The sequence below is a fragment of the Notamacropus eugenii genome, chromosome 4, assembly GCF_028372415.1.
Source record: "Notamacropus eugenii isolate mMacEug1 chromosome 4, mMacEug1.pri_v2, whole genome shotgun sequence".
Classification (NCBI taxonomy): Eukaryota; Metazoa; Chordata; class Mammalia; order Diprotodontia; family Macropodidae; genus Notamacropus; species Notamacropus eugenii.
In genome coordinates this window covers 428204991-428229393 of record NC_092875.1, presented here as the reverse complement: position 1 = coordinate 428229393, position 24403 = coordinate 428204991, and the positions used below count along the sequence as shown (strand labels likewise).

The following is a 24403-nucleotide window of genomic DNA, read 5'->3' as shown; positions in this document are numbered from 1 at the left end:
AAATTTAATATTTACAATCAGGTTTCACATGCTACTTAGTTTTGTTAGCTGAGAGTCAGCATGGTGTCCTGGAAACAACACTGGGGTCAAAAGGACTGGCTTTTCTCCTTGGCTTAGAAGTTTGCCATTTGTATAATCATAGTCTACTCTCTGACCCTTGATTTCCATATCTGTAAAATGGGAATAGTAATCCATACTACTCACTTCCCAGGACTGTTGTTACATTATCAAATGAAATAATATAAGTAAAGCTTAATGAGTACCTTTACAGCAGTATGTAAATGTTAGTTATTAGTTATCAATAATAGACAAAAAGTACTGCCAAAATTAATAAACAGAAGAAGAATTTCATGTGTTGTTTCTCCCACTAGACTGCAAGGTCCCTGAAGGTAACAGCCATACCTTACATATTTTTATGTCTCATCTATTTCCTAACACAATGCAGTGAACAAAACACACACTCAGTAAGTACTTGCTGCTTACTCTATAGAAGGCACTATACCCAAGTCACCCCTGGCTTGTTTGGTTTGGGGGCTTCCCAGAGCTATTGATTGTGCTGCTTCTCACCTTTCAGTCATTTCACAGTTCATTGGTCTAGCCACAGGAGATGAGAGAGAAGAGGGAGGAAAGAGAAGCTTGGATCAGCTTATCTGACCACGAGTTCGTGCCTGTGTGAACAGGGTTGGTGGAAGATTTTGATTCCTTGTGGATTTTGCCACTCCTCACTCTGGCTAATCAAACTTATTGTCTTTTTTTCTACAAGTTGCTCAGTGCTATTTAGAGAGTTTATACCATGACATGATATTTTTTTTCTACAAATGTTTGCTGGGGGCATCAGCCTTCCAAGACAAGATATGACTATAAGGTAATATGACAAATATTTTAAGTAGCATAACAGAACTTTGGCAGCTGTGCAGTGCAGTGTGTTGTCCACTGAGAGAAATGATTAATATAAGTTATTATGCAATTATTAATTGAGATAAAGCTTTTTAATTTTTCTATTTCCTCATTTAGAAACCAGCCCCTTGCAGGTTAATTAGCCAGCATCTGAAGCACAGTGCTTATGAAGAGAATGGATTTCATGTTCTCCTCAGTCTTGTTCAAGAACCCACCTGGCGAAGCTTAGTTCTGCTTAAAGAGTAAAAAGAATCTAATCTAGGTAAATTCCATACACAGTGTTCGATTTAGACAAACTTGGGTGGGAGAGGTAGATCCCTTTTGTATAGATTGCCTGAGGGAGTAGCCCTATTTGAGATGTCTCTCTTTGTCCTAGAGTGAAATAATCAAAATCATGGCCCCTAGCCCCTCATTAAAAGAGGCCCATCTCTCATTATAATGTTCATTCTCTCATTAATTATTAGCTAATCAGAGTTGATTGCCACCTATCAGGAACACCCACTCTTCCAAGGGTATATAAGTGTAGGGCTCCGGGAGGCGTATTTTAGTTTACAAAAGGAAGCCAAATGACCATCCTTTTATTATTTGCTAGCTATAATTGATAAAATGATTAATTATTCAGAAATTATATCTGTCCAACTTTTTATACATCATACCACTCACCCTCTAGGCATAGGTAGTAGAGAACTGTCCTACACACTGGAAAAAGCTAAGCAAACAATATCACTTTTCTGCTCTCTCTCTTTGTCTGTATATACATACATATATATATATATACACACACATGTATGTATACACACATACATACATATGTATGCATATACATATACACATATGTGTATATATGCACATGCATGTGCATATATGCATGTATGTATGTGGGTTTTATTCAGAAGCAATCAAGGATGGAGTTTATGACTTAATATCACTTGACATTTGCATAACACTATATACATATATAGTTATCCTCACAAAGAGCCTGCTAAGGAGGTAGGTTGTCTCCCTCATTAGACTATGAACTCCTAGAACACAGTAATTATTTTGTCTTTATTCATATTCTCCATACTTAACGTTCTCTGGCACACAGTAAGCATTTAATGCACTCATGGACTGAATGACTAGGGCTCTTCTATAGAGGAAGGAAACTGAGACTCTAAGAGTATAAAGATTTAGCCATTGTTCCACACCTAAGTAAGTTTCTGAGGAAGGTTTGAATGTATCTTTTAAAACCTAACCTTGATACTGCCATTTCTTTAAACAGTCATCCTATATTTTCCCTTCAAAAGTCAGATCTTTAGAAGAATTTTTCTACAATCCTTGACTCAGTTCCCTCACTTTCTACTTTCTTTTCCACCCATTGTAATCTGGCTTCAGATACAACCATTTAGCTGAGACTGCTCTCTCCAAAGCTGCTAAACATCTCATAATGTCTAAGGCTGCTGGCTTTTGCTCAGTGGGCTCTCACTCAATATGATCCCTCTGAAGGATCCAACCCAGTCAACTAGCTTCTCCTCCAGATACTCCCTCATCCTTGGGCTTCCATGACACAGCTCTCACTTGGTTTTTTTTTTTTAATCTGTCTGACTACTCCTCAGTCTGCTGAATCTAGTTCAGATATCCCCCAGGGCTCTCAGAACTTCACAGAATTTCAGATTTGGAAGGGACTTCAGTGGCTATCTTGTTCATCCTATATCTGAAAAAGAATCTGCACCATAACATAAGCTTTATTTGCTCTCTATGATCCAATACAACTTCTCTGCTTGGTATTTAAAGCCCAGACCAACCTGTCTCCAACCTACCTTTGCAGGATTATTGTATCACCTTCATCTACTCTGTAGCCTTTTTGTTATCCCTTACACATAATAGGCCATCTCCTATCTCTGTACTCCTCCTCTTCTCCAATATCTAGATTCTTTCAAAGCTCAGCTCAAAAGCTGCAGCCTCCTACATGAATCCTTTCCTTATCCTTCAAGATGTAGATGTCTTTCCCACCTCCCCCAATTATCTTGTATCTGTGTAAATACATATTTTGTATCTGCTTCTGTGTTTGTGTTTTCTCTCCATTAGAATGTAAGACTCTTTAGGGCAAGGATTGTTTCAATTTTGCATTTGTACCCCCAGCTCCTAGAATGGTGCCTGGTATACGGTAGTTACTTAATAGATACATATTAAAGAAGTATATATGACAAACTGTCATTCAGTCTGCCCAGGTCTCCTACAGATATATGGGGTAATATCAACAGATCTCCTGTCTTCAGTTATGATTTCTGTGCTGATGACTCCAAAATACAGACACATATACACACACACTATGCATATATATGTATATATATACGCACACATACACACATACATATATAGACAACATATATGCATTATGTATACATTATATATCACATTTATATATTATATATGTATATATGTGAATATATGATATATGATATATAACATAGTCTACATGTATACATATAATATTATATAATATTTAGTACATATCTATATGTGTGTGTGTGTAAATTTGGGAGTTATAGGCACAGAGATGATAACTGAAGACATTGTGTATGTTCATCCTTCATTGCCGAAGAAGACCATGACATCAGAGAAATAATGACATGACTTGCACTTGACTTTGTTTGGAGTGATGGAAGGCTGTGCAGGTCACCAGCCTCACTTCTCCTCCAAAGTAATCTGAATCCAGTGACCAGATATTTATCAGGATGACTGGAGATGAGCCAGGATGAGGCAATTGGGGTTAAATGACTTGCCCAAGGCCACACAGCTAGTGAGTGTCAAGTGTCTGAGGTGAGGTTTGAACTCAGGTTCTCCTGACTCCTGCACTGGTGCTCTATCCATTGTACCTCCTAGGTGCCCCTACTGAAGACATGAATATCTGATGAGATTATCAAGAGTGTATATTTATATCAATATCTATATCTAGATCCAGTGTCTCTCCTGAGGTCCAGTCTCACACACAAATGTCATGGTTAAAAGGGACAGTTCAAAGAATTATTGCATTTTGATTCACAGTAGCTTGATTTGAAAATGGTTCTGCTTAAATTCTGTGCCCTTGCACAAGTCACTTAACTTTTCTGAAGCTTAGTTACCTCTGTAAAATGAGGGCCTAGATGAGATAACTTCTAAGGCCCCTTCTAGCTCCTAATTTATACTCCTATGATCTATCTTTCTGAGTTTTATTCAGAAACAGTCAATCCTTAAGCCTTATTAAAGGCCTACTTTGTGCCAGACACTGTCCTAGGTGCTAAGAATACAGAGATGAAACAGTCTACACTCTCAAGAGGTTGACATTCTATTAGGTCGTGATCCTTATCGAGTTAGAGCCAGCAGAGACCTTGGAGATCATCAGGGCTAATCCCTTTATTTTACAAATGGGAAAATAAAGGCCCAGAGAGGTTAAGTGAACTTGTCTAAGGTTACATAGCTAATACGTATCGAAAGCAGGATTCAAACTCGGGTCTTCTTGATTCCAAGTTCAGTTCTCTCTTTACTCTACCACAAGGTCTATTAATTAACTCCTTCTTCTCCTCCCCACCCTGCTCCCATAACACAGTATAATAAAAACAAATGATTGCACATGAAACTGAAAATCTATTATATACAACTTGCTATTCTTTTTAAAGTTACATGTGCATTCCTTTTTTCCCTTTTCCTCTTTTTCTTCTTCCCCCCACCCAGAGATGGCTACCATTACACACAAATGTGCGTGCGTGCATGCGTGCGTGCATGTGTGTGCGTGTGTGTGTATTAAAATCATTCTACACATACTTCTATTTAGCAGTTCTTTTCTCTGGATGCAGATAGTTTCTTCCTTCATATGTCTTTTGTAGTTACTTTCAGTCAAAATGATTTATTTACTCAAAGTTGTTCTTAAAGCAATATTGTAGTTACTGTACACAATGTTCCCTTGGCTCTGCTCATTTCACTCTTCGTTATTTTGTGCAAGTCTTTCTATATTTTTCTAAGATCACTGAATTCATCATTTTTTATATCACAGTAGTATTCCAGCACAATCATTTACCGCAATTTGTTCGGCCATTCCTCAACTAATGTGCAGCCCTGCAGTTTCCAACTCTTTACCACCACAAAGAGAGCTGCTATAAACATTTTCAAATATGTAGGTTCTTTTCCTTTTTCCATGTTCATCTCTGGAAATAGACCTAGTAGTGGTATTGCTGGGTCAAAGTGTATATGTAATTTAATATCTCTTTGGGCATAACTCCAGATTGCATTCTAAAATGGAATTTACAGTTCCACCAACCAATGAATTAGTGTTTCAATTTTTCCCTGTCCTCTCCAACATTTGCCACTTTCCCTTTCTGTCAATTTAGCCAGTCTGGTAGGTATAAAATGATGCCGCAAGGTTGTTTTAATCTGCATTTCTCTAATCAATAATGATTTAGAGTATTTTTATACAACTGTAAATTGCTTTGATTTCTTAATTTGAAAACTGCCTGGTAATATTTTTTGAACATTTATTAATTGGGGGATGACTCATATTCTTATAGATTTGACAGAATTTTTATATATTTGAGATGTGAGACCTTTATCTGAGAAATTACCTAACATTCCCCTTTCCCCTCCAATCTTCTGCTTTCCTTCGGATCTTGGCTACATTTATTTTATTTGGACAAAAATGTTTTAATATAATGTAATTGAAATTATCCATTTTACACTTAACTTTGTTCTCTGTCTTTTGTTTATTCATAAATTATGTGCTTATCCATAAATCTGATAACTAAATATGTTCCATGTTCTTTTCATTTTCTTGTAATAAATCTCTTTATTTCTAAATTATGTATCCACTTTGACCTTATCTTGGTAAACTGTGTAAGATGTTGATCTATGTCCAATTTCTGCCATATTGCTTTCCATTTAATTAACCCTTCCAAAGGTTGATAAAAGATTAAATATTTGGAGAGGAGGAGAGGGAATTTCCAAATCTTAAATTTCCCTTGTGTCCCTTACAGTACCTAGAATAGAATAGTGCTAACCGCACAAGAAATATCCAGCAAGTCAAATGTCTGATATATTCATCATGGGGAATAGAAAATAGAATCTAAGAGTTGGAAAGGAACTCAGTGGTTATGAATTCAAAGTACGAATCCCATTTATGTTATCTCCTAAAGTGGTCCTTAGAGCTTCTCCTGAAGATCGCAACTTACAGGGAACTCATTCTTTGCTGAGGTCTGGGATTTTCCAAGGTGGTCTGGGTGGACTGATAAAAGTTTTCAGAGGTCTTCAGTTCCCAATCCACATGTAGAATGATGTAACTTCCATATGCCATGTCTCAGGTGCCCCAGGAATCAAGAGCTAACTATGACTGTGCATTTTTGTTTCAGTTAGGGCAGCAGAGCAGGACTCTTCCCTGGATATCACTCAGGGTCATTCAGGGAGGCACCAAAGAATGATGGTAACATAGCAGGGAAAAGCAATGGAATATAACAGAGGAAGATGAGGAGGGGGAGGCACACCCCGATGAGGGAGGAAATAATGCTTATTAAGTCCTTTTCCTGAACTGGATGGATTTTATGATTACATTCCTTAACTCTCTCAGGCCACCCACCGCCTCTCTTCTGTCACCCCCAGGTCCAAAGGGAAGAAGGGATTGAATTACTACACAAATAAGTCCAATCTCCTGGTGCATTAAACACTACCTGGGGCTGCTTGGCTCCTGCTCCACAGCCTCCCTGTCTCTCTTGTTGTATGTCATGGTGTGCCATTGATGCTTGCTGATATCTTCCAAGTGGATGGCCACTCTCCACTGCCCCGTGGTCTTAAAAAAAACCCCAACACATTTCAGAGCTATCTCCAAAGTAGAATGTTTTTCCTTAGCCTCCTGTCATGAACCAGATCTGATTAAGACATTTCCCCAGACTTGAGGCAGCAACAATGACAACCCCCAATCATTTATCCAATGGTATATTCTTCAGAGTACAATTTTCCAGGCAGAACAGTCACAGCAGTTTTCTGCCCCAACATAAGCTCCTGGAAATAAGTGTCTCCAAATATTTTCTACCTTCAAGATATTTCCTTTTGCTGACTATGAGTTGCTCCTAGGGACCTTTCACTTGGCAACAAATGTAACAGAGATTCCATTTCCAAGGTGGATGGCACGGCCCAATGATTAAGAATTGACCCAAGAGTCAAAGTCGGGAAGACTAGTTTAAGTCCAGATTCTGGTACATACTGGCTGTGTGACCCTGGGGGCAAGGCAGTTCTCCTATCAGTTTCCCAGACAACTCTATGATCCTAGATTGCAGAGAAGATGCTGATCTGCATTGAGAGAGGAAGTTCTAATCATGCAAGCTACCAATCTTGGAGCATCCTTGACTCTTCTTAGTCCCCTAATCTCCATATCTAACTTCCTCCAAAACATGGTTCAGATACCATTGTACCCCCTCCAACATGTAGTCTTTTCTGATCTCCTCTCTCTTGAAATTAGTTTGACTTTTTAAACTATATTTTATATTCACTTAATCATCTATTTGTTTCTCTCCTTCATTTGATATTTCCAAGCTAATGAGAAAATATTCTTCTTTGGGTGTTGTCCTTCCTTGATAGTTGTTTCAAATAGAAGCAATGTCAATTCAACAAACCCTTATCAAGTGTTTGCTATGTTCTAGGCACTTTGCCAGGCACAGGGGATACAAACACAAAAATAAAAATTCTCTATTCTAAAGAACACGTAATACTCAAAAGGGAGCAACATAAGGAAGCTCAAGGAAGTGACATTAAACTATACATACATGCAAAATGAAATGCTAAGGCTGGTACTGGGCTGGTTCAGCCCAAAGGAAGACATTTGCCTCAGGTATCTAGATGATCAGAAGAATTTTTCTGTAATTATTTTTCACGAAATGTTTTTGTTTTTGAAATGAAATGTGCTTAGCACATAGTGGACATCAAATAAATAAAATTGAATCAAATAGTCACCTATCTTCCTTCTCTTACATTATTCATCCAATTTATGTCTCCCTCCGAATACTCCTCCCCTCTCACTCACTTGCCACCTCAACATTCTTGGAGTCAAAGATTACTCCAGAATCATTGCTGACATGACATGGACCCCAAAAGGTTAGAGATGCACGTGAACATCCCTAACTTTCTTTTAATAACGGTGTGAATTTATGTCCATAAATTCAGCCAGAGTTTTCTTGAACATCTTTATATGTACCACCTAAAAGGATAATGAGGTCCACATGATGAAAACTTTCTGTGTAACAGTTTCTATTTGGAAAATAGTATATTAAATGACCCTATCCAACCTGTTCTTCTAAACAACTTGATTGTGTCAATATCCTAAGATATGTTTTAGAATTCTGCCTTATCTGTAACCAGTATCCAACCTCAACCCTCTTGAAAATAGGATGGGACTTTTAAAATTTACTCCCTCTACTTTCCTTATCGTGGAGTTGCTGGATGATATAACTCAGATGGTCTATAAGCCATATCATCCAAAAACATGAATAGCATTCTGCCCAGAAATGGAGAAAGATCAACCATATGGAAGTGCCAAGTAAAATCTAGTGGATAAACACTTATGAGTATTCCCTGGTGGCTCACACATTTTTACACAAACTTACCTGATTATGGCATCTGTCAATACCTCCCTCCCAGCAGGGCTATGTTGGCAGAAGCTGGTCATGATTTCTATTTACTGAGAGTTGAACCTGGCAATTTTCCAACCACGGTCCCTTGAATGCATTTACCCAACTAAACCAATCTTTCCTTCAAAATAACTTTGGTCTTGTCACCATTGAAGACATCAGAGATGATGAATTTTGTTTCTGGAAATCATAATTACCATGCTGTGATTAGAGTCTGGCAGGACATCCCTGGATCTGCCTTTTAATTTTTTAAAATTATTATTGTGAGCAGCTTGATAGCATCAAAGGTGAAACAGGTTCAATAAATTCATGGGAACCAGTGGACTTCAAAAGGTTTGAATCTGACCAAATATTTCCAGCTAATTATGAATTCTTGGTAATGCTGTCTTGTTACAATTCATATATGTGGATTTATAGGGGCAGAGACTACTTGATCCTTGCTTCTCAAAGAGAATTCAACCTCTGCTTGCTGGTCAGCACTTAGAGGAACTTCTCAAGTGCCTTCTTTGGGAAATCAAAATGATGTCTCTATTAATATTGCTTGTTTCCCATAGTTCCCCTTATGTTAAAATTCTGTCTCTGACACTTGCCAGCTATTTGATCATTGCCAAATTGCTCCCTTCACCTCTCAGTATTCTTATCTGTAAAATGGGAATTACATTACCCATGTTACCCACCTCACAGGATAGTTGTGAGGCTCAAAGGAGAAAATGGATGTAAAATAAATCACAAATCTTAAAACGCTACATAAATGTTAGTTTTTAGTATTACTTCTACTTTTGGACAATTCCTGTGATTTGCTAGCAGAGAGATCGTCAGATAAGGAAACCCCTTCTACTAACGTAGACTCCTTGGGACTCAGCACCTCCCTAGGACCAACTCTACAGGACTGGACAAGTCATAGAGATATCCAATTAAATTGGTGTATGAAGTTTCCAAACTGAGAGTTTCCTGCATTGACCAAATCATAATTCCTCATTTTCAAGAGAAGTACATTTCAGATCAATTTATTCACTCATATATACTTTCAATAGGTTGTCTGAATGCCTACTCTCTAAATAGCCATGTATTAGGTTTCTTTTCCAGGGGGTACAAATAATTATAAAACATAGCTTCTAACGCTCCAGAAGCTTATATAAGACACATAAAAGGGAAAGGGAGGGAATAATATAACTCATCATTTTCCACGTGGTTGTTGGATATCCATGAACTATTAAATATACTTTCCAAGTGCATTAGGCATATGCATTTACAACACTCCATCTTCTATCTCTTCAACCCTGCCTCTTAGTTTCTCTAACTTACTTCAAGATTTAGCTCAAACCTCATCTTCTATAGGAAAACCTTTCTTTTCTCCATCTCCAGCTTCCAGTACCTTCTCCTCTAAGATTCTATCTCTCTCCTCTCCCTTTCTTGTTATAAATAGGTATAGAGACATACACATGTGTACAAATGCACATATATATGTTCATACATGTGTGTACATATATATTATATACATATATATGTTGTATGACCATTAATCCTTCCCCAAAAGCATATGCTCTGTGATATAATGACACTGACCTCCTTCCTGTTTCTCAAAGGAGACACTTCATCTCCTGGCCAAAGGCATTTTCGTTAGCTGTCCCGCATGCGTAGATTCTCTCCCTCATCATTTCCACTTACTGGCTTCTCTCAGCTAAAATTCCACTTTCTGTAGGAAGCCTTCTCTGATCTCCTTTAATACGAATGCCTTCTCTCTACTGACTATCTGCATTTATCTTGTATGTAGCTTACCTGTGTCCATGACTTCCCTGGCTTCCTTTAAGGCCCAGCTACAACCTCACCTTCTATAAGAAGACTTTCTTGATTCCCCATAATCCTCATACTTTCTTTCTGTGGTTTTCTTTAATTTGTTCTATCTATAGTTTGTTTGTATGTAGTTCTTTTTATGATGCCTCTACTACACTGGAGAAGTCGGACTTTCTTTACCTTTCTTTCTATCCCCAGCACTTAGCACATAGCAGCATGTAATAAATTTCCTTTGACTACTGATTCACTCTCATCTTCATGTAGTAGTTAAGGTACTAGATTTGTAAACTGGAAGTCTTGGGTTCAAACACTGCCTCTGACACTTACTGGTTGTATGTCCACAGGAAAATCTCTCAGAATTGTTATTTCCCTATCTGCAAAATGGAAAACATAATACCTGTTGTACCTAACTCACAACATGGCTATAAGATTCAAACTAAATAATGAACATAATGTGCTTTGCAGACTTCAAAATGTTATATAATTGTCAGCTATTATTGTTTCTCCTTTTTTTCTCTTCACTTTTCTTACTTCCAGTTTACACCCCTTCTTAAAAAAGCTTCTATCAAATTTAAAAGTATAGCATATTTCCTATACTACTTCTCTAGCTTGCAATGGTACTTAGAGTTTGGGTTACCAGGTTCTGAGTCTACCCTGTGAGTCTGCACTCAACACTTGCTGACAAGCCCTCATCAGTGAGATCACCTGTAATCATCAATCATTAGTTACAATAGCTCAAAGAAAAGACGTTTGCTAAGATGGCATTTATTAAGCTATTCATAAAGAAATAAAATAGTGTTAATATATACTTGCACTAAATTGAATTATTCATACTTCACTGTCTGTCATATGCCTCTTCCTTTCTCTGATTACGTTGGCTAGAGGGATAGAAACAGCTTCTCACTAGAGAAGTTTCTTTAATTCCATTGGTTTCCAAGTTTGGGAAGGCACTCTGATTTAGAAGAAAAATCTTTGCACTGCGAATAAGACTTGTATGAGAGTCCCTCATTTGATACCTTCATCAAATTACATTGTGTCTCTGGATCTCAATTTCCCTTCTGTGAAGTGAACAGGTTACAGATGACTCTTAAAACCCTTCTAAGTCCTAAACTGACAAGTCTATTATGCCTTCTAAGAACTCAGAGTCAGTACATTCTTTAGGTTAGAGGGCATGTGCCCTATGGGAGTTGCTACAATAATCGTATTTAAATCAACAACTATGATATTGACTAATTATAAAGAGATTGCTAATGATAGCATTTGATCTAGTTTGGACTAGAAAATTTCCTATATCCTTTCAAGTTTGAAAATTGTAGGATTCTATGGTTTGCGCTATTATGTTAAATGTAGGCTTTCAAAATGGCAGCTGGGAGACTGTGGAATTTTCATGAAATTTCACATATTAATTACCTTAGTTTGGAAATACTAAATAGTAACTGTTTCTTTTACCCAGGAACCCTGAGGGTCTTCCCCTCCCAGTTTGATTTTTTTTTTTTTTTTTTTTAGTAAAGGAGTCATCCCTTGAGTAACTACTTAAAGAAACCTATTCATTGAATGGGTGTATCTCACTCAAAGTGAGAATGTGATAAGACCTTAGCCTAAAATGGCCAGGGTTTCTCATTGCATCCAGGGCCATCTCCAGTCATCCTGATGAATATCTGACCATTGGACCCAGATGACTCTGGAGGAGAAAGTGAGGCTGGTGGCCTTGTACAGTCCTCCTTCCCTCAAAGTCACCTGAAGGTCATGTCATCATCTTGATGTCATAGTCCTCTTCTAGAACAAAGGACAAACACAACAATAGGTGGTGCTGTAGACATAGTGCTAGGTCTAGAGTCAGGAAGACTCTTCTTCATGAGTTCAAATTTGACCTTGGGTGCTTACTAGCTGTTTGCCTCAGTTTCCTCATATGTGAAATGAACTGGAAAAGGAAATCACAAACGACTCTAGTATTATCCTTGCCACGAAAACCCCAAATGGGGTCATGGAGAGTCAGGCATGACTGAAAAAAAAATGACTCAATAATAATAACAACAAAACAACAACAAAGTTGGTCTATGAATAGTAATGGAATGAAGCCTGCTGTGTTTGAGGGATAGAGATCCATCAGATTCAGAGCACTCTGAAACTCAAGATAAGAAAGGGATATTTAATAAAGAAGCCTTTACTAAGTTCCTGTTATGTACAAAGCAAGCCATTTCTATTTTCTCTGCCTCTTAGTCTTATCATCTACTAGATGAAGGAATTAGAGTAGGTAATTGAGCCTTTAACAAGCTTTTATTGATATTAGTTGCTTTTTACATAATCATGGACTTCTAGAGTACTCTTCTTCCTCTCCTTCTCAGGGAGCCACCTCATATAATAGTGTTTGTTAAGAGAATAAAGAAGGGAAAAAAAGCAGCACAATGAATACATTGAAAAAGTTTGAAAACATGCAATGTACAATACCTGTGGATTCCTGCCTCCTCAAAGAAGTGGATTGGGAGTGTCTTCTTACAGCTCTTTTTTTGAGTTATCTATGATCTTTATAATTTTACATTTTTAAATGTTACATTTTATTTTTTCTCAACTACATGTTAAAAAATTTTAACATTCATTTAAAAAATTTTTGAGTTCCATATTTTCTCCCTGTCTCCTTCTCCTCGCCCTTCCTTGAGAAGACAAGCAATTTGATATGAATTAGACAAGTGCAATCATGTAAAACATATTTCCATATTAGCCATATTGCAAAAGAAAATATAGACCAAAAAAATCACCAGAGTAATAAAGTTTTTTTTTAAAAAGTATGATACAATCTGCATTCAGATTCCATCAGTTTTTTCCATGGAGGTGGACATAATTTTTCATCATAAATCCCTTAGAATTGCCTTGTACTGCTGAGAATACCTAACTCATTCACAGTTGATCATTTTATATATTATTGTTACTGTGTACAATGTTTTCCTGGTTCTGCTCACTTCACTCTGCCTCAGTTCCCATAAGTCTTCCTAGATTTTTTTGAAACCATCTCTCTCATCATTTCTTATAGTGCAGTAATACTCCATCATAATCATGTACCACAATTTGGTAATCCACTAGCCAATTGATGGACATCTCGCCAATTTCCAATTCTTTACCTCCATAATAAGATCTGCTACAAATGTTACAACATTCACTTTTGTTTTTTTGTGTGTGCTTATCCTTTTCATTTACATTGTTTTCTTGGCTCTCCTTACTTCACTCTGCATCAATTCAAGGAGATCTTTCCATGCTTCACAATATTCATTACATTTATCATGTATTACAACTCAGGAATAACCCATTTTTGTTTACAATTCTTTGTTATCACAAAAATATTCTGTTATGAATATTTTGGTGTATATGACAACTTCATATCAATGGCATTATAGGAATATTAGCCTAGTCATGGAGTCTCTGTGCCAAACAGTTTGGGTATTTTAGAATAGATAATTTCTAACATCCCTTACTGCTCAAAATCATTTGAGGTTGTGATCCTAAAATCCCATCTTGGTTTCTGGTAATAGGGAAGGGTACAACAAAGGATCCAGATAACCAAAATTCCCAGATACTGTGGGGATTTCTGAGATAGTGATGTGTATACACACACACACACACACACACACACACACACAAACACACACACACACACACACACACACAGAGTATATGGATTATCTCATCCTCCCATTTTGTGACTACAATCCTTCACAGAGAGAGCGAGTGATAACCCCTCCAAATTCTCTGCATGTTAGGGAACTGAATTTAAATTTGAGAGTATTTAGAAGGAAATTAAAAAAAGATTTTTTTTAAGATATTTTTTTCTTTCCAGGAATAAAGCCTATTGCTCCACTGGACTGTAGACTAAATAATGCAAGTCCCTAAGGCAGGGTCTGGTAAATAGAGCTGAAGAAAATAGTTTGTGTTTTATGTAGGAGGGAGGTGGGACGCCCTCTCCAAGTGTATGCAATGTGGAACAAATTTGTTATCAGAGCACAGGGCTTGGTTTGCCTTAAACTGAACTTCAAAGCAGGAACCTTATAAATAAACAAAGAGTAAATTCTCTTTAATAAAAATGTGCTGAGAACATTGCTTCAGCTGAAGGCAGGGGGAATTATTAATGTACATTTTTCATCATCTTTACGACTGAAATTCTACCAATTTTAGAATATTTTTTTTAAAAGACAATTATCTGCACATGATTTCTCAAGCTTTTCTGACCAGTCTTAGTTCTGTTAAGGGATGTGGTAGTGTCATTTGTGAGACAAATTTACTTTCCAAGTAAATAACCTTTAACTGTATTCCAAGTCTTTGTTTGCAGCAACCTTTTGACTCATCTGGCATCATCTTCAAGGTCTGTGGCTCTTGTGGTCACTCTAGGACTTGGGGTCCAGAATAGATCAAAGAATTTGCGACCTTCAGTCAGTGCTTTGCCTCTCTCCTCATTCTCTTCATTGTATTTTGCATTTCATCTATGGATATAAGTGACAGATTACAAACCCATTTAGGCTCATTGGACCATTATACTTACCTCAGTATCACCTAGAGATAGAAAGGTATTAGAGACCATTTAGTAGTCTGATGCCCTTATTTTATGGAATAGACTGGGGGTGGGAAACTTGCAGCCTTGAGGCCACATGTGGCCCTCTATGTTCTCAATGGCAGCCCTTTGAGAAAATCAGCTATGTGAATTTGGGATTCTGTCAAAGAGCCATCCTTGAGGACCAAGAGGGCCATTTGTGGCCTTGATGATGTAGGTTCCCCACCACTGGAATAAACCAATGTAGTTAAATGACTTACCAAACAACACATATAACAAGAATCAGATACAAGACTTGAACCCAGGTCCTTACAGAGTCAGGGTTCTTTCCATTGTACTAAAGGGCAAGGGTATGTATTATTTACTTTTTAATCTTCCTCAATATAATAAAATAGAAATAAAAATAAATAAATCAGCATGGTTTGAATATACTTATTTGTTATAAGAATACAAATATATTCTATTTGTGGTAGGAGGGTATAGGAAGGTAGTGATATAAAAAAAGAAGAAGAAAGGAAAGAAAAGGTATAGATGAAACATTTTAAAATACACAGAAAAGAGCAAAGGAAGTTCAGAATGGAATCCAGATGAGGGAAGTTTTGTTGCTATTGTGTTAAAAATCAATGCACATTTTAAGACATTGTATACAGCACAAGTTTACAATTTGATCTGCAATCTTTATTTGTCTTCTTTGTATAGTGAAATGTTCATATGAACATTCAGACATTGACCAGAGGATATTCTGGAGTCAGCTCACGCTTGCTTGCAAAAGTCCATTATTAAATTTTCATTGTGTTAGTCACTGTAGACTGTCAACCTCTCATCTTATAATTCTCCTCCTCCTAAAAACTCCTTTACTTTTCCTATTCTCTTTACTTCTATTTCATAGTATCTCATTTACTTCTCAACTCTTCAAAATCTGGTTTTGTCCTCTGCATCATTTGAAACCAAAGACCCTTCTCTTCCCCTGAAAAATCTGTTTTCTCTGGGTTTTTGTAACATCTTTTATGTCTTCCTATTTAACCAAATTCCCTCTCATTCTTCATTCCTGAATCATCAATCTATGCCTTTCTTTCTAACAGTGAATAATTTGTGAGTTTTTCTTGGATGCTCTTCTCTTATTTACATATTTTCCCAGTTGATGGTCTCATTCATTATCATGGGTTCAATGATCCTCTGTATGATGTAGGCAGCTAGGAGGTGCAGTGAATGCTGTGTTGGAACTAGAGTCAGAAGCCCTGAGTTCAAATCTAGCCTTAGACACTAGCTGTGTGAGTCAAGTCACTTAAATGAGTATAATCCACTTGATCTTTGCCTCAGTTTCCTCATCTATAAAATGCAAACAATAACAATGCCTTCAAGTTATTGTAAGAATTAAATGAAATTGTTAAATTAATGAATTGTTGAATTCTTAATGCAGTGTCTAGCAGATAGTACGTGCTTAGTAAATGCTTGTTTCCTTTCTTCCTATGAAGAAAACTCAGGAACTATATATCCATCCCCAATCTTATGGCTGAGCTTCAGTCCTATTTCAACATTATTGTTTGGGTTTTGATGGCTCAGAGGGAATATAAATGGCAATTGTTTCTGTTCTGGTCAGAAATTCTGAAGGTCTTTCCCTCCCAGATTGATTCTTTTGTGAAGGCAAACTGGCCATCTGTGGCCTTAATTCTTTTATCACTGAATGGGTGTTGTCTCAGACAAATGAAGACCCGGGAAAGAACTTAGCTTAAAAAGTGTAGTCTCTCATTGCATCTGGAGCCCTCATCAGTCATCTTGTCTTTCATCTTGCCACTGGGCTCTCATGACCCTGGAGGCCTCCCTTAAATCCAATTCACTTGTAAGTCAAGATATCACCCTCCTGATGTCATTGGTCTGCTTTGAGAATGAAGGACAAAAAGCCATTTACTTCTCTACATTCACACAACCTCCAATCCATTTTCTACCTTCATTGTTTCTCACATGTACTATAGCGACAGCTCCTTAATTGGTCTCCCTGCCTCAGGTCTCTCTTCATTCTAGTTCATTGTCCACATAAGTTGATCTTCCTAAAGTACAGGTCTGATCATTTCAGGTGCTTCCCATACAGGTGAAATCACAAATAATTCAGGTACAAAATGGGGGGAGGCCTGTATTACCTGTTTCATAAAGTTGCTGAGAGGAATGTTTTTTTAATTGTGAATAGTTCTTGTCAGGTTAAGTATTCTATCGGTTGGAAGGGAAAACTAGCATATTAAATGAGCATTCCTTTACCTGATTAAGTCAATTTTACTGTTTGTCACCAAGCAGATATTGGGGGGTGGGGGTGGTCCTGAGAGAATGGGTTAAAGAATGGGTCAATTTTTGCCAGGTCAGACCCTCAGGGGAATTGTTGCCAATGGAAAGACTTTGGGGCATTATGAGGTCTCCTAGTTATGGTTGGGTGATGAAGCAAAGAAGTGAATCTTGCCTAGAGTCTGCATGAAGAATGTGTTAAGCTTAATTCTCCCAAAAGTCAATTAGGAGACATCAATTGCTGAGAATGTATGAGCTCAGCTACCAGCAGGTGTGAGAGGGGAGAGAGCACAATCTTTCCAGTCTTTGATTGTAGACTGGGGATTACCAATGAAAGCCTTGGAATTCAATTATCACCTGGAAAGCAGGTCCCACCCCTTTCCCTCTCTATCTCTTTATTATACAGCATTCTCCCCACCTTCACCCCAAGGCAAAAAGGAATTGGCCGGAAGATTAGGATGAATTAACTTAAAAATAGATTGATATTTTTTTTCTTAGCACACAAGTCCTGTGAACTCAGGAGGTTTGTAATGGATGTTTCTTGCAAATCAAAATGAAAAGAATGTAGTTCTGGCATTATCTGAAGGGGAAGGTCAAGTCTCCCAGGGACTACACAAGCTGTCTGGGTCTAGGTCTTTACAACAATAGTGCCAACATTCAGATAGAAAATGAAAACCGGAGTCAAGCACCTGGAGTTTAAATCTACATGATGCCAAACATCTGGATATTTGGAAACTGAAATGTTTCACTGATTCTTTTTCTTCAGTTTTTACCTAGATATGTCTGGTGTCATGGAAGATGGATAGCCTTTTTTTTTTTTTTTTAGCAACCTTCAGTGGTTGCTAAAAGCACGACATTTTTTTCTGCAGGTTAAGTACTCATTTTTGTCTAAACTGGATACAGAATACATATATGCATGTTCAGGCTTTAATATTTGTTATTGCTAAATTACAACTCATTTAGAAGCAGTTACATCCAGGTATAGCCATGAATGCTAGCTGACAAACAGGGCATTACGACTCTTGAGAAAAGTGGGAAAAGGGGCTCTCTAGGCAGGATGGCTTCATCCTGCTTCCAGACTGCCAATTTAGAAACTCAGTAAGATATATATTAATTCTGCATGAGTCTGGCTGGATATAGCCTACCTACAACAGGAGGAGGGTAGTAGAAACCATGAAACTTTCTTTTTCACACTGCTTCCCTTTAAAAAGGAAGTAAAGAACCAATCAATCAACAAGCATTTATCAAGCACTTACTATGTACCAGGCACTGCACTTGGCACAGGAGGTATAAAGACAAAAATAAACCAGTCCCTGTTTTTAAGGAGATTACATTCTGTCAGGTAAACAATTACATGTGCAAGTAGGTATAACATATATAGAGAGCAAATACAAGGTAACTTTGGAGGTGCATGCTAACAGCTGGAAACATCAATAAAGGAAATAGTGCTTGAGATGAACTTTGAAGAATTTGAACAGGTAGAATTGAGGAGGGAGTGCAATCCAGACATGGGGGACAGACTATGGAGACAGGTTATATGTGAAGTACAGCAAGTAGACCCATTTGAGTGGAATACTGAACATGTGAGTGTAACTAATGTGTGACAAGTCTGAAAAGGTAGACTAGAACCACATCATAAAGACTTTTAAGGTGGAATTTGTCTTTGATCCCAGGAAAGGAAATTGGAAGCTATTGATCCTTGAGTTGATATGGAAGATGATATGATTGGATCTATACTTTGGGGAGTGGTATGTAGAATAGATTGGAAAGAAGAAAGATTCCAAATAGAAGGCTATGGTTTTAGTTCAAGTAAGAGGTGATGAGATACAGGTGAGTTAGAGAAGTGGCCGCATGGGTAAGGAGAAGGGGATAAAAGTGAAAGATGCTATAGAACTGATAAGAAGTAGCAATTTATCAAGCATAGAGTAAGGAAGAGTACAGAATTAAGGATGACCTTGACATCACCAACATGGATGAATGAAAGGGTGGTAATACCTTTGACGTAAGTAAGTTAAAAGAGGGCTAAGTCTGAGGGAGAACTGAATTCTTATTTCAACACGTTGAGTTACATCCAGTTGGAAATGCTGACCTGGACTGAATATAGAGCTTTGGAAATTATCTACATAGATATGATAATGAAGCCTGTGGTGGTTGATGAGATCAGGAAAATGAAGAATGTAAGTAAGACAGTATAGAACAAAGTTTTGAGGTGTACCTCATTAGAGGGTTTGGCTTGGATGATGAACCAGCAAAGGATACTTGGAAGGCATGGTCAGATGGGTCAGAACTAAAGAAAGCAATGTCATAAAAACCTAGATAGGTCCAAGAATCCAGAAAGAAGAGGTCCACAGTGTCAAGTGCTACACAGAATTCAGAAATGATGAAAACTGAGAAAAGGTCATCAGATTTGGCAATTAGGTTGATAGTGACTGGAAGAAAGTAGAGAATTCTAGGAGGATGCAATCTGGGAAAAGAAGAAGATCTTCAAATTTGAGCAATATTGGCTCTTTAAGAGAAGATCTGGAAAAAATGGGTCAGCAATGGAGAGGGGTAACTAAAGAATAAGAGCATATAGGGCTAAAATGAATTGTTAACACTTTGTGAGTTTGTTAATTTTGTCTTTATTATGCTAATTATCCCTATGATTCACTTAGCTTATCTTTAAAACAAAATAAGATAAAAATCAGAAGAAAAGTTGTGTGTTGTTAGAAAGCAGGGTGTAGAGAGAAAACAAGATGCTCATATCCATTCTCACAGACAAAGCTGCATTGCAAAAACCTAGTCCAAAGAGAAGATACTGTTGTTCATCTTTCCTTTTCCAAGAGGACCAATGACTTTGTGGGGTAATGACTTGATTGGTGTTGAATTAGATTTAAGTGAGGCATAGTTCCACAAAGTCATTAATCATACTCTCCCAGAGACCCTGAAGTCCAAAGACAAGACAAAAGTTAGGAGGACTGCCAATGGCTCAGGATACAGTGGATGACCTTGGCATCTTCCATGTCTGACCAAGCTCTAAGTTGTCCACAGCACCTGCTTCAGCCACCTTCATGACCATTGGAACAAATTGTTTTCATCCACCCATTCCACTGGTGGAAGTTGTCACATGCCTAAGGTAGATATCCTCCTAATTCACTAATAGATTTGAGACTTGTCAGGTAAAATCTGCCAAGATGGTTTTACTGGGATGTGGCTGCTGCCCATGCTACAGCTTTTTGGAGTTACAGGTGAGAGTTGGGTGAAAGATAGATACCAAAAGTAAGTGAGCAGCCCTGAAAAGGTCTTGATTACTCCTCACACCAGAGGTGCTAATTCTCCCTGAAATGTCATACATCCCAGACATGGAAAGATGGTAGAGGTTACAAGGGGACACCATGAATTAAGCCAAGATAATCATTGATAGAAGAAAAATAGAGTCCATAAGATGCAGTAGGCTCCTAGCACCAAGGCCTTATGGTCTGAACATCTAGAGTTCTCAAAGTTATGTTTAATCAAAAGAAAGAGTTAACATGCTTTTGGATATAATCATCCCATTTATTAGAATGTAATCCAGTTCTTGGATAAACTTGACCAGTTTAAGTAATCATTATGTTTTAAATGCTACTTTCATTGCAAGATATTAAAGAAAAAAAACCAGTTGAGTTCAGTATCTTTTTCTCTATACTTTAATTGCTAGAAGCTGTCATCATTTAAACTAGCCATGGTTTTCCTCAAGATTCATTAGAGGTCTTCTAACTCACTCTGAATCTATTATTCCCTACATAGGTTCCTCAAGAGGGTGATACCACCTGCTGCAATGTGCTGGAATGATCCAAGGGGGCAGTAGTAGTCAAATTGGCGAGGAACGGCATTGAATAAAAATAAAAGGACTGTGAAAGCAAAGGGAAAAAAGAGGAGAAGAAAATTTTGCAAAACCATTCATACATTTTTCATCTGTTGTATAACAGAGTTAAAGTCATAGTGATTACATTATTTCACACATGTAATTAAAATATAATTAAAACGCACAAGATGTAATTAAAACACACAAAATGCAAGTTATCAGTGGTCAAATCTGTTGACAAGTCTTAATAAGGAAGTTCTGGCAGAAGAGTATGTTATACATTATCAGGAAGTCTAGAATGCATAGGCAGGAGTATGTGCATGTAATGACTTGTTTACAATATGATACTATATGGTTACATGATATAATATTGTGTCATCAAAATTTCAATATAAGAAAACACAAATGTACAACATATTATTAAATTTAAATTGCATCATTTAAAAAATTATATATTTTTTGAAATGACTGTAGAGCCTATGCGATATTCACAATGCCTATGGTGGCCATGAATATCCCAGTGGAATTCTGAATCATGAAATACAACAGACTCTCCACATGGAAGACAGAGCTAAAACATTTATTCAGACACCAGAAAGGCAAATCCCAACACAAGAAAGTCAAATCCATCATAACAACAAAGAAATCCATACATAATAACAATGCTGAGGGCAACACCCTTCCCTTCTGTTAGGCTTCCCACAAACCAGCTCCCTTAAACAAATCACAAACAAACTCTCCCACTCGTGCTAGCCAGCTGCCTGTTTTCTTTCTCTCTCTCAATTCTGACTACTCTGAGCAGTTTCCTCTCACCTCTGCTCCACCCTTCTTGCTCTACCTCTTCCTGTTCTACCCATTCAACAAGTTCCTCCTGGTAGGACTTATGTGACTCAGACTTCCATGTGACCCAGACAGGTCACATGGGCCTATTAATGAATGGGAAAGATCTTCCCATTTAAATTACCATTACAATGACACAAATTTCAAAATAAACTGTTAAAGGGTTAAAGAAAATAGATTTCTGGGGGGCATTGAATAACTTTTTTAAAAGGAGGTGGTAGGTCAAATAAGTTTGAGAACCTCTGATTTAGAGTCAGAACTTCCAGGAACTTTTAACCATTCCACTCCATCTCAAATACAAGCTCGTTACTTGACCATTCATATTGATTAATGGGTTTTGGCATTCTCTCTAGATCTACTTGATTTGGTGTCAACATTTTCAGACTAATGCATGATTTACAAATGTTTTGATTAAAATGAAATTAAAACCATTGTCCTATAGGAGTCAAAAAGGAGGAATTTTAACCCCTTAGCTTGGTTTTTCCTTGAGGCTTTGGCATGAGAACTTGTCATGCCATTCCTAATTTGCACCAAATGGTCTCTGAGCAACCATCACATGAATGTTATCCTCTTACTGATTCAAATTGTCCTTCTTTTAAGAAAGACAGTTTGGTTTTGGGGAAAGTGTCCTAGAACAGTCAGGAAATCTGGCTATGACATCATTCATTGTCTAATCTTGGGCAAGTTGCAGCCTCTCTAGGCCTGATTTCTTCCCCTGCAAAACATAAAATGATGGAGTAGGACCAAATCAAGGGTTCTTAACTTGGGCTTCATGAGCTTGTTTTTTTTTTTTTTTATAATATTTTGATAACTTTATTTCAATATACTTTTAATCCTTTGGATTTTATTTCACCAGATTGCCTGAGGGGACCATGACGCACATAAAATTAAGAATCTCTGTGTTGCATGATTTTCCAGGTCCCTTCTAGCTCTAAGATTTTATGATTTGAAGTGATCCTTCTTATTTATATAAAACTACAGAGGAGGCACTGTGCTTTAATCAACTGTAGTTAGGTTACCTGAGGTCTGTCTAATCCCTGCTCTAATACAGTTTTTTTTTTTTGGCATATTCATTTACAAAAAATTTTCTGTGTCTTAATTTCTTCTTTTCTATAATAGGCATAGATTAGGGTGCTATCTAAATTATGCTGAAATAATATCTCCTTGATCAATTCAATCAACTCTTTGGAACAAGAATAGGTGGTTATGGGTTGCAGCAGGTTAGTGTCATCAGGACTTGGAAATCTAGGTTGTTGTTTTTTTTTTTTTGAAGTTATGGTTAACCAAGACAAAGAATTAGCTCACAATATTGACAGGTCAAAAGAATTAATCTTATGGTCTTGTATGAAAAAACAAAAACAAAATACACCTATGTCCTGTCTACTTCTGGGTTAAATTATTTCATGTCAGCTATATGTTCAAAGAAAAATATTTTGATTTCTTTGTTTTTGTTTTTTATTTTTTTTGCTGTCTTTGGGGTTGGGGAGGGGGAGGGAGAATGGTGTTAGGAAATCTCCTAACACTAAAGCAGTCTGGCTCGTTTTTCCGTTTTCAGGCATTTCAGAAAGGACAACCTTGCCATTTTTTTTGCTGGAATTATAGCTCTTTCTCCAGTGGCAATCTGCATTCAATTAAAAAAGGAATTTTCTGATTCCTTTTGATGGCTTTGTCTTATAAATGGAGCCTGGATTGTCTATCACTGGGGCAATGGATGAGGAGTTAGGAGTCCTGGGTCCCATAAACTTAATAAAATATGATTATTACTGTTCAGAAACTGGAACTCTCTAAAATAATTGCTTTTCAGGCAGAGAGGCACTATGAACACAAAACAGAGTTTTGTGTTTTATCTGGCCAAAGGGCCTGCTTGTTAAATAGGGATTCTTATGTCTGAATCCTATCTTAGTAGGTGGCAGTATGGTATGATGGAAAGAATGATTGATCTGGAGTCAAAAGAAAGCAGGTTCGAATCCTGGCATTTCTGCCTATTGCTGTGAGAACCTAAGAAAATCACTTTAACCCTGTGGACCTTAATTTCTTCATCTGTAGGGGTTGGAAGAGAATTCAGGAAAGGGGAAAATGTGGCCTAGGGGCCACATGTGACCTTCTAGGTCCTTGGGTGTGGTCTTTTGACTGAGTGCCAGTTTTATAGAACAAATACTTTTATTAAGGGGATTTTTTCTGTGAAGTTTGGATTCAGTCAAAGGACCCCATTTGAGGACCTAGAGGGCCACATGTGGCTTTGAGGCTGGTCTCTAAGACCCCTTCCAGCTATAAGTCTATGATTTCTATTGTCTTCGTTCTTCAAATCGGATAATCTTCTAAGAATGACTTACCAGTCTTTTATTAGAATTTAGATTTAGTGATCTCATCTGACTGGTAACTCCCTCTGCCAGTATAGATCACAATCCATCTATATCTTTTCATCTTGTGTGATTCCTAGTGGTCTTTCTGAAAGTACTTCACAGAGTTTCTACCCAATGTGCTCACAGCCTCCCAATTCCTTTAATATTTGCAGTGGCTATCAATCTCTTATCACTCGTTCTTACTATATGAGCTTGCTTAAAATCATACATTTCCTCAATGGTGTCTTTTATGCCACTAATCACGTGTGAG

General features: G+C 37.4%; 1 long non-coding RNA gene across 1 annotated transcript; it reads left to right on the top strand.

The window, feature by feature from the left end:
- The first annotated feature begins 1018 nt into the window (after positions 1-1018).
- On the top strand, positions 1019-21147 carry LOC140498617 (uncharacterized). The gene is made up of 3 exons (XR_011965147.1): positions 1019-1159; positions 14146-14209; positions 20893-21147. It is a non-coding gene; the product is annotated as an uncharacterized lncRNA (long non-coding RNA).
- Positions 21148-24403: the final 3256 nt, after the last annotated feature.